The 12,342-nt window shown below is 44.8% G+C and overlaps 1 pseudogene; it reads right to left on the bottom strand.

The window, feature by feature from the left end:
- Positions 1-1,184: 1,184 nt before the first annotated feature.
- LOC115085921 overlaps positions 1,185-12,342 on the bottom strand; it is a 47,218-nt pseudogene continuing 36,060 nt past the window's right edge.

Genomic DNA, 12,342 nt, shown 5'->3' with positions numbered 1-12,342 from the left:
GCGTCTGTCGCAGCAAACTTATTGAAGAGATACTTTCTTGGTGAAGTAATAATTATGAATGCAGATGGCCCGTGAGTACTGTTAAGGTATTGAATAAATGTGAGACAGTTCCCTTTGAGAAATCCATTAACATCGTATTTCCTGCAAATGCGTGCTTGCAAGTGAAGTATATATACAGCGGTTTGAAATAATCAGGTTGGAGAATTGACTGCTCCGTGCAATGTGATATCCACTTAATGATCTTCATGGAATTCAGGAAAGTAATTTCAACGCATGGATGTTGAACAATATATCCCATGAAGATGCAGATACAATGTTGATGTGAACAACACAGCAGTATATCCCTGAAGAAGCCCCTAGGAAGGGGCGAAACGGGTGTCCCGTCGGGTATTACATCGTAGGGTATTACATCGTAGGGTACATTATATTGCATTAGTAGATTAATTATTAAATTTTGAATAATGGAAGATACTATGTATCAGTTTTGACACTCGAGAATCCTGAATAATTAAATAATACGCTATGTAATAGGATATGTGTTAAAGAAAGTGCAGATACTAGGTATTGTGTTACAACTGATGATTGTTGAATATGTAATGTACTGTACTGGGTATTTATATTGTAGATGCATATGTTGTTCTTTTTATTATGTGGTGTGTTGTGATGGTATGTGTGGTATGGATGGCAGTATGATGTGTACATTTTAAACGTGGATATGATGTATTGCACGTAGCATTTGTATTTAAAATGTATTTTGATATCATGTTGAATTAAAATATTTATACAATATATTTTGGCTTTAAATTGAGCAGAGTTCCTCTGGTCTCGGCTGCGGCATTCACCTCCAGCTTCTGGGCCCCTGACCCCAGTGAGATGGATCCCACCAACAGTTTCCGAGCTACAACCCCCAGTGAGATGGGTCCTGACAGCAGCTCCCAGATTTCAACCCCCAGTGCAATGGGTAATACCGGCTGTGCCCGAGGCTCGAACATCACTGGGATACGTGCAGACAGCAGACAACTTAGTGAGTCCGAGGTTATCACAGGGGGTTCAGGTCAGTCGCAGATTGGGGTTCACGTTCCGTCAGGGCTCGGGATTCCTAGTTTGACAGAGCAGGCGGTGGTTTCACAGGGAGGGGCTGCAGAGCCTCTGGCTCCTGGTTCTTCAATTTACAAGTAACGCGAGAAATCGCAGCATAAAAAAAAGCGCTCCCAGTCCAGCTCCTCGGATTCTTCTTCCTCTTCATCTTCCTCCTTTTCTACCTCTTCTGGCCCTTCTTTAGTAGGTTCTGGCGAGAAAAGCCAGGCAGGGGAGCAGGGTCAGTCGAGGGGTGCGCCTGCATTAGTCAGTCTGTCCGAGTTGTGGGAGATGTGCCCAAGTCGCTTCGCAAGAAGATCAGGCAGCGCAAGTACATCGATATTTTCCAGCTGTTAGAGGGTCGTAGGGGGAAGCGTAGGGAGAAGAGGAAAAAAGGGAGTGCGGATAGATTTCAGGGTGCACAACAGAGGGTGGCTCGCAATGTGCTCAACTGGTCCCACTCATTCCTCCATTTGGCTAGTGTGGTGGGTTATCGTGATCCGGCTCAGTATGGCCCCATGCTGGCATCTGCAGATGCTATTCTGGCAGCCAGCCAGGTGTACGAGGGTTGTTCGTGGATCAATTATGATGAGCATTTTCAAGACCAGATGGAGGAGATCAAATTTATGGTTTGGGGCAGTAGGGTTGTCAGGTTGTGGTTGACACAGATGTGTGCCAAGGTAGGATCTTCTGGCAGAAGGGCAGTTAGCGGAATATCTGGCGTGCCTTACGAGCAACCCTTTCAGACAGGACCGGCTCCAGCAGGGGGCAGTCGAGTCGGGGCCAGTTTCCCACATGTGTGTTGGAAGTTCAACTGGTCAGCCTGACTGCAAGTTCAAACATGCATGCTCCAATTGCGGGTTGGGTCACCCCACCCCCAAGTGTCTGAAATGATCCAGTGTCGGGAGTGGCGGTGGGTTTTTTGCAAAAAGCCCCTGAAGTGAGGTAACGGGGTTGGCTCCTACCCCCATCCGTTTAGCAGCTGACAGTATGGCTGGGTAGGTATCACAAAGTGGAAGCTGTGTTGCTCTTTCAGGGTTTTGCATATGGTTTTCATATCCCCTTTGAAGATCTGATGGGGGGGGGGGGGGTCAGAATTGTCCGTCGTTCATAAACTGGCCCATGTGGTAGCCGCTAAAGTGCAACAGGAGATCGACTCGGGTAGAATTGCGGGTCCTTTTCAGGTCCCTCCCTTCAAGGGCATGGTTCTATCCCTGCTGTCGGTGGTGCCCAAAAAGGAACTGGGTAAGTTTCGTTTGATCCATAATCTGTCATTCCCGGAAGGCAATTCGGTCAATGATTACATTCCCAAAGATCTCTGCACCATGCGGTATGCCTCTTTTCATTCGGTGATGTCAATGGTTCATCGTTATGGCGCGGGGGCTCTGATGGCGAAGGTGGATATTGATTCTGCCTTCCGGTTGCTTCCAAACCACCCTGAGTCGTTCCCATTGCTTGGTTTCATTTTCCAGGAAGCGTTCTATTTTGACAAATGCCTGCCTATGGAGTATTCCATTGCCTGTGCTTATTTTGAACATTTAGTTCCTTTGTTCATTGGGTGGTTGCCGAGCGAGCTGGGGTGGCGAAAATCGTGCATTTGGACAATTTCATTTTTGTTGGTGACTCATCTTCATCGACTTGTTTGCACCTGTTGAGCTGTTTCCGTGGCACTGCTGCTGACTTTGGCATCCCGTTAGCAGAGGACAAGACGGAAGGTCCTTGTACTTGGCTGGTTTTCTTGGGCATTGAGTTGGACTCTGTGTGAGATTATCAGTGGGATAATCTCACACTTGCCGGCGGACAAACTGGTGATCATGAGGGATTTGGTGTCCAGGGCTGACTCTGCGCCAGATGCAATCCCTGATGGGCAGTCTGAATTTTGCTTGCCACGTGCTTCCTATGGCTAGGGTTTTTCTGAGAAGGCTGAGTTCTAGTATGGCGGATTTGCATAAAAGAGCAGCTGAGGGAATATTTACGGATTTTGGATAGTTTCCTGTCGGATTTCAATGGCTCATTATTGTGGCAAAATGATTCTGCCTCAAATTGCGTCTTAGAATTATTTACCGGTCAGTTGGTTTCGGCGCCTACTTCCAGGGTGCCTGGTGTGCGCATCTTGGCTGGAGGACTGGAGGGAGGCTGGGGTTACCAAGAACATTACGTTCCTTGAATTGTTCTCCATTGTCGTATCTGTGTTCCTTTGGGGATCGCAATTTCAAGACAGGAGAGTAGTGTTTTGGTGTGACAACCAGAGTAGTTGATGTCATTAACAGGCAGTCTGCGTGTCTGATCTGCTGCATGAGTTCGTGCTGCGCTGTATGAGATTGAACATCACTGTACGGGCTAGGCATGTTCCCGGGGTTTCTAACGCTGTGGCTGATTCTCATTGTAAGTGATCCTTGTTTCGGGAGCTCGCACCGGAAGCGGATCAGCAGGGAGCATCAGTGCCACATTTCCTTTGGAGTTTCAGTTCCCGGAAGCTGCTCCGGGCATTATTAGCTCCGTCCACCTGGAGCAGTTATGTGGCGTCCGCAAAACAAGGTTATGTCTTTCCTGGCAGGTTGAACACATCATACAATTTATTGAGAGGACAAGGATGAGCGGGGCTTCCAGGGCATCGGTGGGTAGGCAATTGTCCGGATTCTCCTTTTTTATGAGGGCTCATGGCTGGGGCTTTCCTGTAGGGAGATTCCTGGTTCGTCGGCTGATGCTGGGGTGGGCCTGCGGCGGTTCCAGATAAATGTCTCCTGATTACTCATGAGATTTTGGGAAAAATATGGGACTTGCTGCAATTACGAGTATTTGTAATAGCAATTAGAGTATTGTCTATTTCGGCTCACTTTCGTGTTCACCTTCTTTGGCGCTTTTCGCATTAGCGAGCTGGTAGCAAGAGCCTCTCAGGGTTCTGAGGTTTCTGAGGCTTCTGGCCTCTTACTTAGGAATGCGAACATACGGGAGGATTCGGTGACCTTAGTTATTCATAGGTCAAAAACCGATCAAGCGGGTAGAGGGTCGTCTGTGGTGCTTCATTCGGTTCTGGGATTGCAGACCTGCCCTGTGGTGAACGCAGTGGCTTTTGGGCGAATTTGCCCGGAAGGGGGGGGGGGGGGTTCATTTTCTGGTTCCCCACGACTTGCGGCCCCTGACAAAGTATCAGTTTGAGGCAGTTCTACAGATGTGTTTGACTGCGTTGGGGTTGGATACCTCGAGGTTCAGGACTCACTCCTTCTGGATTGGTGCAGAAACATCCGCGGCGACCTCAGGTCTGTTAGGGGGAGTGATCCAAAGGATTGGTAGGTGGAAGTCAGATGCTTTCACCGGGTATCTGCGGCCCAGTAATTAAGTCATCCAAGATATTCTTTTCTCTTTGCAGGTGCAGCACACCAGGGGATGATTGTGTGGGACATTCCTATGTAGCCTGGGGACATTCCGACACCTGTGGGCACCCTTATGGGCCACATTTGGACTTGGAGGGCCAGGGGGTGAATGTTTGCTGGCTGGGGCAACAGGGAATGCGTTGGGCAGAGTTTCTGAATTGTCTGCAAAGGGAGCTCAGCTGTTTCAGCCTGCCGCAGGTTTTAATCATCCACCTGGGTGGGAATATGACTGGGGCAAAATATCTGGCCACAAGTTCATTGGCATGGTGCGCAGGGACCTAGTGACTGTTTCCTATTTTGTTCCCTGCCACTGTAATTTGCTGGTCCGATATAATTCCAAGGCCTGCTTTGATCGCGAATAAGGTTTTGTGCCGTTGTCGTGCCAAGGCAAATCAGCAGATTGGCTCCTGGTTAGCTGGTATGGGGGTTTATCATATGCCCGACCAACAAACCACAATGAGCAAGTACTGCACCTGAAGCAATATCATAGAATACAGATAGTGCAGATGAATGTTCAGTCCTGACACAAAACTTCAAAAGTCATATAAAATGTATGATGTTTTATTCCTTCAATATGGCAACTCCACAGATTTATACAGGCAGCAGCTTAATGGCGTCCCCCGACACGGACCCGTGTTTCGCCGCGGGCTGCATCGGGGGGGATCACCACTTCAGGCATTCACACAATAAGCTGTAACACGGAAAATAAACAAGCGTCAGGATAGACAAAAGAGGACTTACAACCGACCATAATGCATTGTACAAAACTTCACATACCTGTTCACAGCATTTAAAGATAGACGGGAGCGCAATGCCCTTTTACAATGACAGGTATTTAAAGATGACAGTTGGCGCCAAAATTACGGGAAGGCAACCACGTGAGTCAAGGGACTCCAGTCATTGGCTGCCGTTCCTATAAGGCACCAGAGCAGTACCAAGAACAGCCTACCCTGCTAGTCAGTATTCTTCAAAAAAATAAAAACCATTCGATCTCACGGTTTAAACCTTTCGGAAATACTGTATCTAGAGTAAAGATCCACCGTTGTTCAATCCTGCCTAATACCTCAGAGTAATTACCCCCACGAGCAGGACGCGGAACAACCTCAAGAACGCAAAATGAAAGGTCTGAGAGTGAATGAGATTTTTTAAGCCAGTGATCAACTAAGGGTTCCTTTTCACGTTGCAAACGGATATTAGAGCAATGCTCTATAATCCGGGTTTTTACCATCCGGGTAGTTTTGCCGACGTACACTAAAGAACAAGGGCAGGAAAGCATATAGACTACACCTGATGTAGTACAGTCAGAGTGAAAACGTAATTGAAACAGTTTACCAGTGGTCGGATGCCTCACACTAGTGGTAATTTTGGTGTATATACACACTGTGCAGTGACCACAAGGATAATGGCCAGGCTCACTGATGGGAACCGGAGATGCTGGAAGGTCTGCGTGAATCAATTTATCGCGTAGATTTCTACCACGCCGAAAAGTGAACCTCAAGGGATCAGTAAACAACGTATTTAAAGATAAAGCCTCCCAATGTCTCCGAATCATATGAGTGATGGGCCGGCTCAAGGTCGAGAAGGGTAAAATGAAATTAGTTACTGATGACTCAGCGTGTTGAGGAGGGGTGAATAATAGGTCCCTATTGGTATATAGAGCGCGTTTCATCGCTTTTTTAACCACAGTTCTAGGATATCCTCTTGACACAAAGCGAGATGACATCTCCTCGGCTTTAACTAAAAATTCCCTATGAGTGGTACATAATCTACGCAGCCTAAAAAATTGACCTGTCGGGATGTTTTTGCGAAGTGCACTCGGGTGGCAACTTTGAAAAGATAACAAAGTATTGCGGTCTGTTGCTTTGCGAAAAATAGTAGTCGAGAAACGGTCATCCTCAACTGATACCAGCACATCTAAAAAAGCAATCTGGGAACGGTGTACACAAAAGTTAAACTGCAGATTGGAGTTGCATGCATTAAGATAATCAATGAACATAAACAATTGGACCTCTGTACCTCCCCATAATAGAAAGATGTCATCGATATAGCGAAGCCATAGTGTGACATTTTGAAAACCTTCAGCAGAATACACAAAGGTGTTCTCAAATTCTGCCACATAAAGGCAGGCCAGGCTAGGGGCCATAGTGGCACCCATAGCTGTGCCTTTCGTTTGCAGGTAGAAAGAATCATTGAACCGAAAAAAATTCTTAGTGAGTGCCAGTGTAGCTAAAGAGATCAAAAAAGAGGTTGGAATACGTTGAGGACCAATCCGAGAGTTCAATACCTGTTCAATAACTCGTAAAGCATCAGACTGGGGAATGCTGGTATAGAGGGAGACAATGTCGAGTGTCACAAAAAGAAAAGGTTCTTGGGGAACCGGTGTTTGATCTAGCAAGGTAATAAAGTGTGAAGAATCCCTGACGTATGACTTTATATTTGGTATAAAAGATTTAAGAAACAGGTCAACGAATTGGGACAGGGGTTCTAAAATAGAACCGATCCCCGCCACTATAGGGCGACCTGGGGGATTCTGAAGGCTTTTATGTACTTTCGGGAGGGTGTAAAAAACCGGAGTGATACAGTATGCAGGTGTGAGGAATTTGGCCTCCCGGGATGTTAAAATGTGGCGGTCAACTGCCTCGTCGACCACATGTTTAATTTGCTGATATAGTTGCGGAGATGGATCATTTGGTAACGGAAGATAGAAAGAGGTGTCACTCAGTTGCCTCATCACTTCTGATAGATAACATGATTTATCCTGCACTACAATACCGCCACCCTTATCCGCCGGTTTGATCACTATAGATGAATCATGCTGGAGAGACAGCGCCGCCTGGAATTCGGATTTAGAGAGATTAAATTTAGTGTAATGCTGACTTCCCGCCAGCTTAGTTAGATCGTGGTCCACTAGGCGTTCAAAAGCCAAAATCAAAGGATCCACAGGGCCCGGTGGGACCCACCGGGATCTGGGCCGAACTAATGAAAAATCAGTGCCAGGCGCGGTGTCTGCAAAGAATGATTTGATCTTAAGTGACCGAATAAAGCGGTGCAGATGTACTTTAAGATCAAACAGGTTACATTTAGCCGTAGGTACAAAGGATATGCCGTAGGTACAAAGGATATGCGCCATGATTGGGCTTGGGACCTTGAGACGGGGTTGTTAAGGGGGGATGTGGTTTATTTATCCTTTGTGGGCTTGGACCTCTTTTTGAATGCACTGCAAGAGGCCTTGCAATACATACTGAGTGGGTCGCAGGTAATTCTTACCTGCGCCTGTGGCAGGTAGCCCGAGCCGATAGGGGGATTATGCGGTGGTTAAAAGTGTCTGACTTGACTGGGGTCAGGTCAGTGATTCCTAACTGAACTGGGTGCAGTTGTTGATGGTACGACTCCTTACTGGGGAGGTAGTGGGGGGGAGGGGGTCGACATGGTCAGCTCCGTGGTGAGCGTTGGCGGGGGTCGTGTCCATGATGTGACCGCATACAGGCTGGGATAGCCTCTGAGTGCCCATCTTGCTGGTTGGTGGCAGATGGGCAGGGGAGGGGGAATTTGTTGTTATGATAAAATGGCTTGGGCTTCGGGATGTTAATAAAAGCTGCGGCCTGTTTGATCCTCAACCTGGTGTTACGTGTGTTCATTTGTTGTAAAGGGTTGGGCATGGGCAGCAGCATCAGTCATGGCTACCCATATTATCTTTAGCACAAGAGTTTCAACAAAAGGCTTGTTCCTCGGTAAATTTTCATTAAGGCGCCAAAAGCACTGACCACAATCATACCATTGGGAAATCAGAGAGCCAAACAATTTCCTCCCCCCTTGCATCTGAGAATTAATTTGTTGTATATTATCTAGTTCTAAACTTTTGGTGATATTGAAATCCCCCCCCTATGATCAGCGGTCCTTTCATATAAGCAAACAAAACTCCATCTAGCCTCTGTAAAAAAGAAGCCTGGTCACAGTTGGGAGAATAGATATTAACCAAAGCGATGACCTCACTGCCCACTCTAATAGTTAGCATAAAGTATCAATCACTTGGATCAGAAAAACAAAAAAGTACCTCATGTATGAAGAAATTAGAGATTAGGATAGCAACACCCGCATATTTATTGCCCACTGAGCTTGCTGCAAAAAGTTGATGACGATAATCTTTAGGAGAAAGTAGGCATTCATACTTTTTCCGTAAGTGAGTTTCTTGGAGAAATGCAATAGTTATATTATGCTGTTTGAGTTCTGCAAATAAAAGCTAGCGTTTCCGAAAAGTATTAAGACCCTTGACATTCAGGGAAAAAATTTAGCTGTCATTGCATTACAATCACAGTTATCATTAGGAGATTATGTGTTGCGCCTGAAGGCTCCATAAAATGAATACGTGCAATCCTCTCCAGCAACAGAAATATAAAGCAAATATAACAAATACCCACCCCAAAAATAATTCTGTATTTGAACTACCCCAACACCCTGGTAGATCCACCAACTCCTGGGGGACATTACTGACCGACCAATATAGAAAGAGAGCCAGGCCCCCCCCCAGACCCTTCAAATCAGACACTAACTAAAGTCAGCCAACACAATTTCCCCACATACTAATTGGCCCCAGCAGAAAAGGCCTTCAAAACATGGCGCAAGAAGACTAAAAGTGCATAACCCAACATATAAACAATTAAAGTTCATGGATAGAAAGGAAAAATTCAGGACTCCAAAAATAGTCCACAATGACAAACCGCTGCTGCAGAGAGCCCACATCTTCCCATCATCCCTGATCAGACATAGCATAGCAGGTCTTCGACTGCCTTTGTAGTCTCCTTCCACCTTTGCCTGCATGCTGCCATTTTGGGATGTTATCCATCTCGACCGCCATCTTTGGGACTGGAAAGGTAAAGGAGATATTGGCTTGTTTGAAGGCAACTACTGCTTCTGACACTGTTTTCACTCTGTATGTGATTCCCTTGACCACGAAAAGCAGGCCAAAAGGAAAGGTCCATCTGTAGCGGAGATGCGCATCCCATAATGCTTTGGTAACATCTCGCATCTCGAAACGTCTGCGGAGAGTAGAAGGCGCTAGATCTTGAAAAATAGAACTAGAATGGCCTTCCCAAAGTAAATCAGACTGCTTTCTCGCCAGTTCAAAGATGAGTGATTTTTGAGCATATAACTGTGCAGGCAGAGTACAATATCCCAAGCCTTATTATCAGATCTAGAGCCTAGGGCTCTATGCGCCCTCTCAGTCTTGACTGGGTTAAGATGGCTGCCATCCAGTCCCCCTGTGCTGGTCTGAAATGAGAGGATATAAATGCAAATATTTTTTGCCACTAACGCTACATCTTTATAGGTATCAGGTTCAGGGATTCCCCTTATCCTTAAATTGCAGCATGTGGAGTTCTCGATGTCTTCTAATTTTTCAGCTAGTGCAGCCATGTCAGTAGAGACGAGTTTCTGCTGCTCGAAGAGATTTTGTAATACCTGTGCATGACAACCTGCGCACATTTCTAATTCATCAACTTGATTACCCAGCGCTAAGTCCTCCCTTATTTCAGATATAGATTTGAGTAGCTCTTTTTTCTGCTGCTTAAAATCTGTCTAACTCCATGAACCAACCCCGCAGCTCTTCTCTTGTCAGAAGATCTGTAAGGTCAGAAGCCGTTGGTGTTGTTGCATTTACAACATTCTGTACAAATAAATGGTTTCGCTTCTGTGTGAGTTCTTTGATGAACTGCAAGATTAGACTTGTAATTGAAACATTTATCACACTCCGTACACATGAATAGTTTTGCATAAGTGTGTAATCATTGGTGGTATTTGAGGTATTTCTTCTGATTGAAGCTTTTACCACAGAGAACATGTGAATGGTTACACACCTGTGTGAGTTCTCTAGAGGACAGTGAGGTTTGACTTCCAATTAAATATTTTACCACACTCAGTACATATGAACATTTTCTCACTACTGTGGATTCTTTGGTGGACTGTGAGTTCGGACTTGCTCTTGAAACTTTTACAGCACACTGTACACAAATGGTTTCACTCCTGTGTGGATTATCTGGTGGCTTGTGAGATGCACCTTTTGACTGAAGCTTTTACCACACTCAGAACATGTAAATGGTTTCACACCTGTATGGATTGTCTGGTGGATTGTGAGATGCACCTTTTGACTGAAGCTTTTACCACACTCAGAACATGTAAATGGTTTCACCCCTGTGTGAATTCTCTGGTGGACTGCAACATCAGACTTGCTCTTGAAAGTTTTACAGCACTCAGTACATGTAAATGGTTTCAGTCCTGTGTGAGTTCTCTGGTGGACAGTGAGGTTTGCCTTCAAATTAAAACTTTTACCACACTCCATACATATGAATGGTTTCTCCCCAGTGTGGATTCTCTGGTGCTTTGTGAGATCTGAATTGTTATTGAAGAGTTTACCACACTCAGTACATGTATATGGTTTCACACCTGTGTGAATTCTCTGGTGGACTCTGAGATCTGATGTTGAATTGAAAGTTTTATTGCACTCAGTACATGTGAATGGTTTCAGTCCTGTGTGAATTCTCTGGTGGAGTGCAAGATTTCTTTTCCGACAAACTTTTACCACACTCCGTACATATGAACTTTTTTTCACTACTGTGGATTCTTTGGTGAACTGTGAGTTCGGACTTGCTCTTGAAACCTTTACAGCACACTGTACACATAAATGGTTTCAATTCTGTGTGAGTTCTCTCGTGAGCTGCGAGACTTGACTTCCAATTAAAACTTTTACTGCATTCAATACATGTAAATGGTTTCAGTCCTGTGTGAATTCTCTGATGGACAGTGAGGTTTGACTTCCAATTAAAACTTTTACTGCATTCAGTACATGTAAATGGTTTCAGTCCTGTGTGAGTTCTCTGGTGGACAGTGAGGTTTGACTTCCAAGTAAAACTTTTACCACACTCAGTACATATGAATGGTTTCTCCCCAGTGTGGATTCTCTGGTGCATTGTGAGACCTGAATTGTGATTGAAGAGTTTACCACACTCAGTACATGTAAATGGTTTCAATCCTGTGTGAATTCTCTGGTGGATTGCAAGATCAGACTTGCTCTTGAAACTTTTACTGCACTCATTACATGGAAACTGTTTCACTTCTGTGTGAGTTCTCTTTTGGTTTACGAGGTGCATCTTCTGTTTGAAGCTTTTACCAGACTCAGTGCATAACAAAGGTTTCTTAGGAAAGAATACTGTTTTTGTTATGAAATATTTTCCACATTTAATACATAATGGTCTTTGATAAGAATTGATCTTTTGGTGAGATAACATTTCTTTGCTTGTGAAATCTTTCTGATATTTAGACCATGAAACGAGTATTTTTTTCCTTTTGATTTTCTGGTATGATAATTTATCTTTTCTGCTGATGCTATTATCACACTCAGTACATAAAAATAGTCCCTCAGTGGCACAGTTTATCTTCTGACAATTTCTTCCAGAGTCAGAACATGAAGTATTCTCTCCATCTTTTTCTGATAATATCTCGTTCTCCTCTGGATTCTCACCAACTTTGCTGTGATTTGGTTCTGTATTATTTTTTCTGGATTCATCTTTTTCTAGACACAAAAAAGAAATTGGACATAATGCTGTTTTCTGGAGAGACAGATTATGATATTTCAGAGATATGAAGGGCTCTGATGTAACTAGAATTCAGATCAATAGGAAATAAAGCATTTTTTGATAATGGAAAGAAATCCACACTGGGGTATGCCAAGTTCCAGCACAGAACCAACCACAGGAGAGGAGCTGGGACAATAATCAGGAGTGGCTGCTACAGCACTTCCTGTTTCCTTACTTAGTAAACCAGTAACATACATAGCTGTAAGCCAAAGAGACCTAATACTGTAAATCATGCAATGATTAGACTAGGGGGATCCAACCCA

Source organism: Rhinatrema bivittatum, chromosome 2, assembly GCF_901001135.1.
Source record: "Rhinatrema bivittatum chromosome 2, aRhiBiv1.1, whole genome shotgun sequence".
NCBI classification, from domain to species: Eukaryota; Metazoa; Chordata; class Amphibia; order Gymnophiona; family Rhinatrematidae; genus Rhinatrema; species Rhinatrema bivittatum.
Note: the sequence above shows the minus strand (reverse complement) of the source record. Positions and strands in the feature narration are given on the sequence as shown.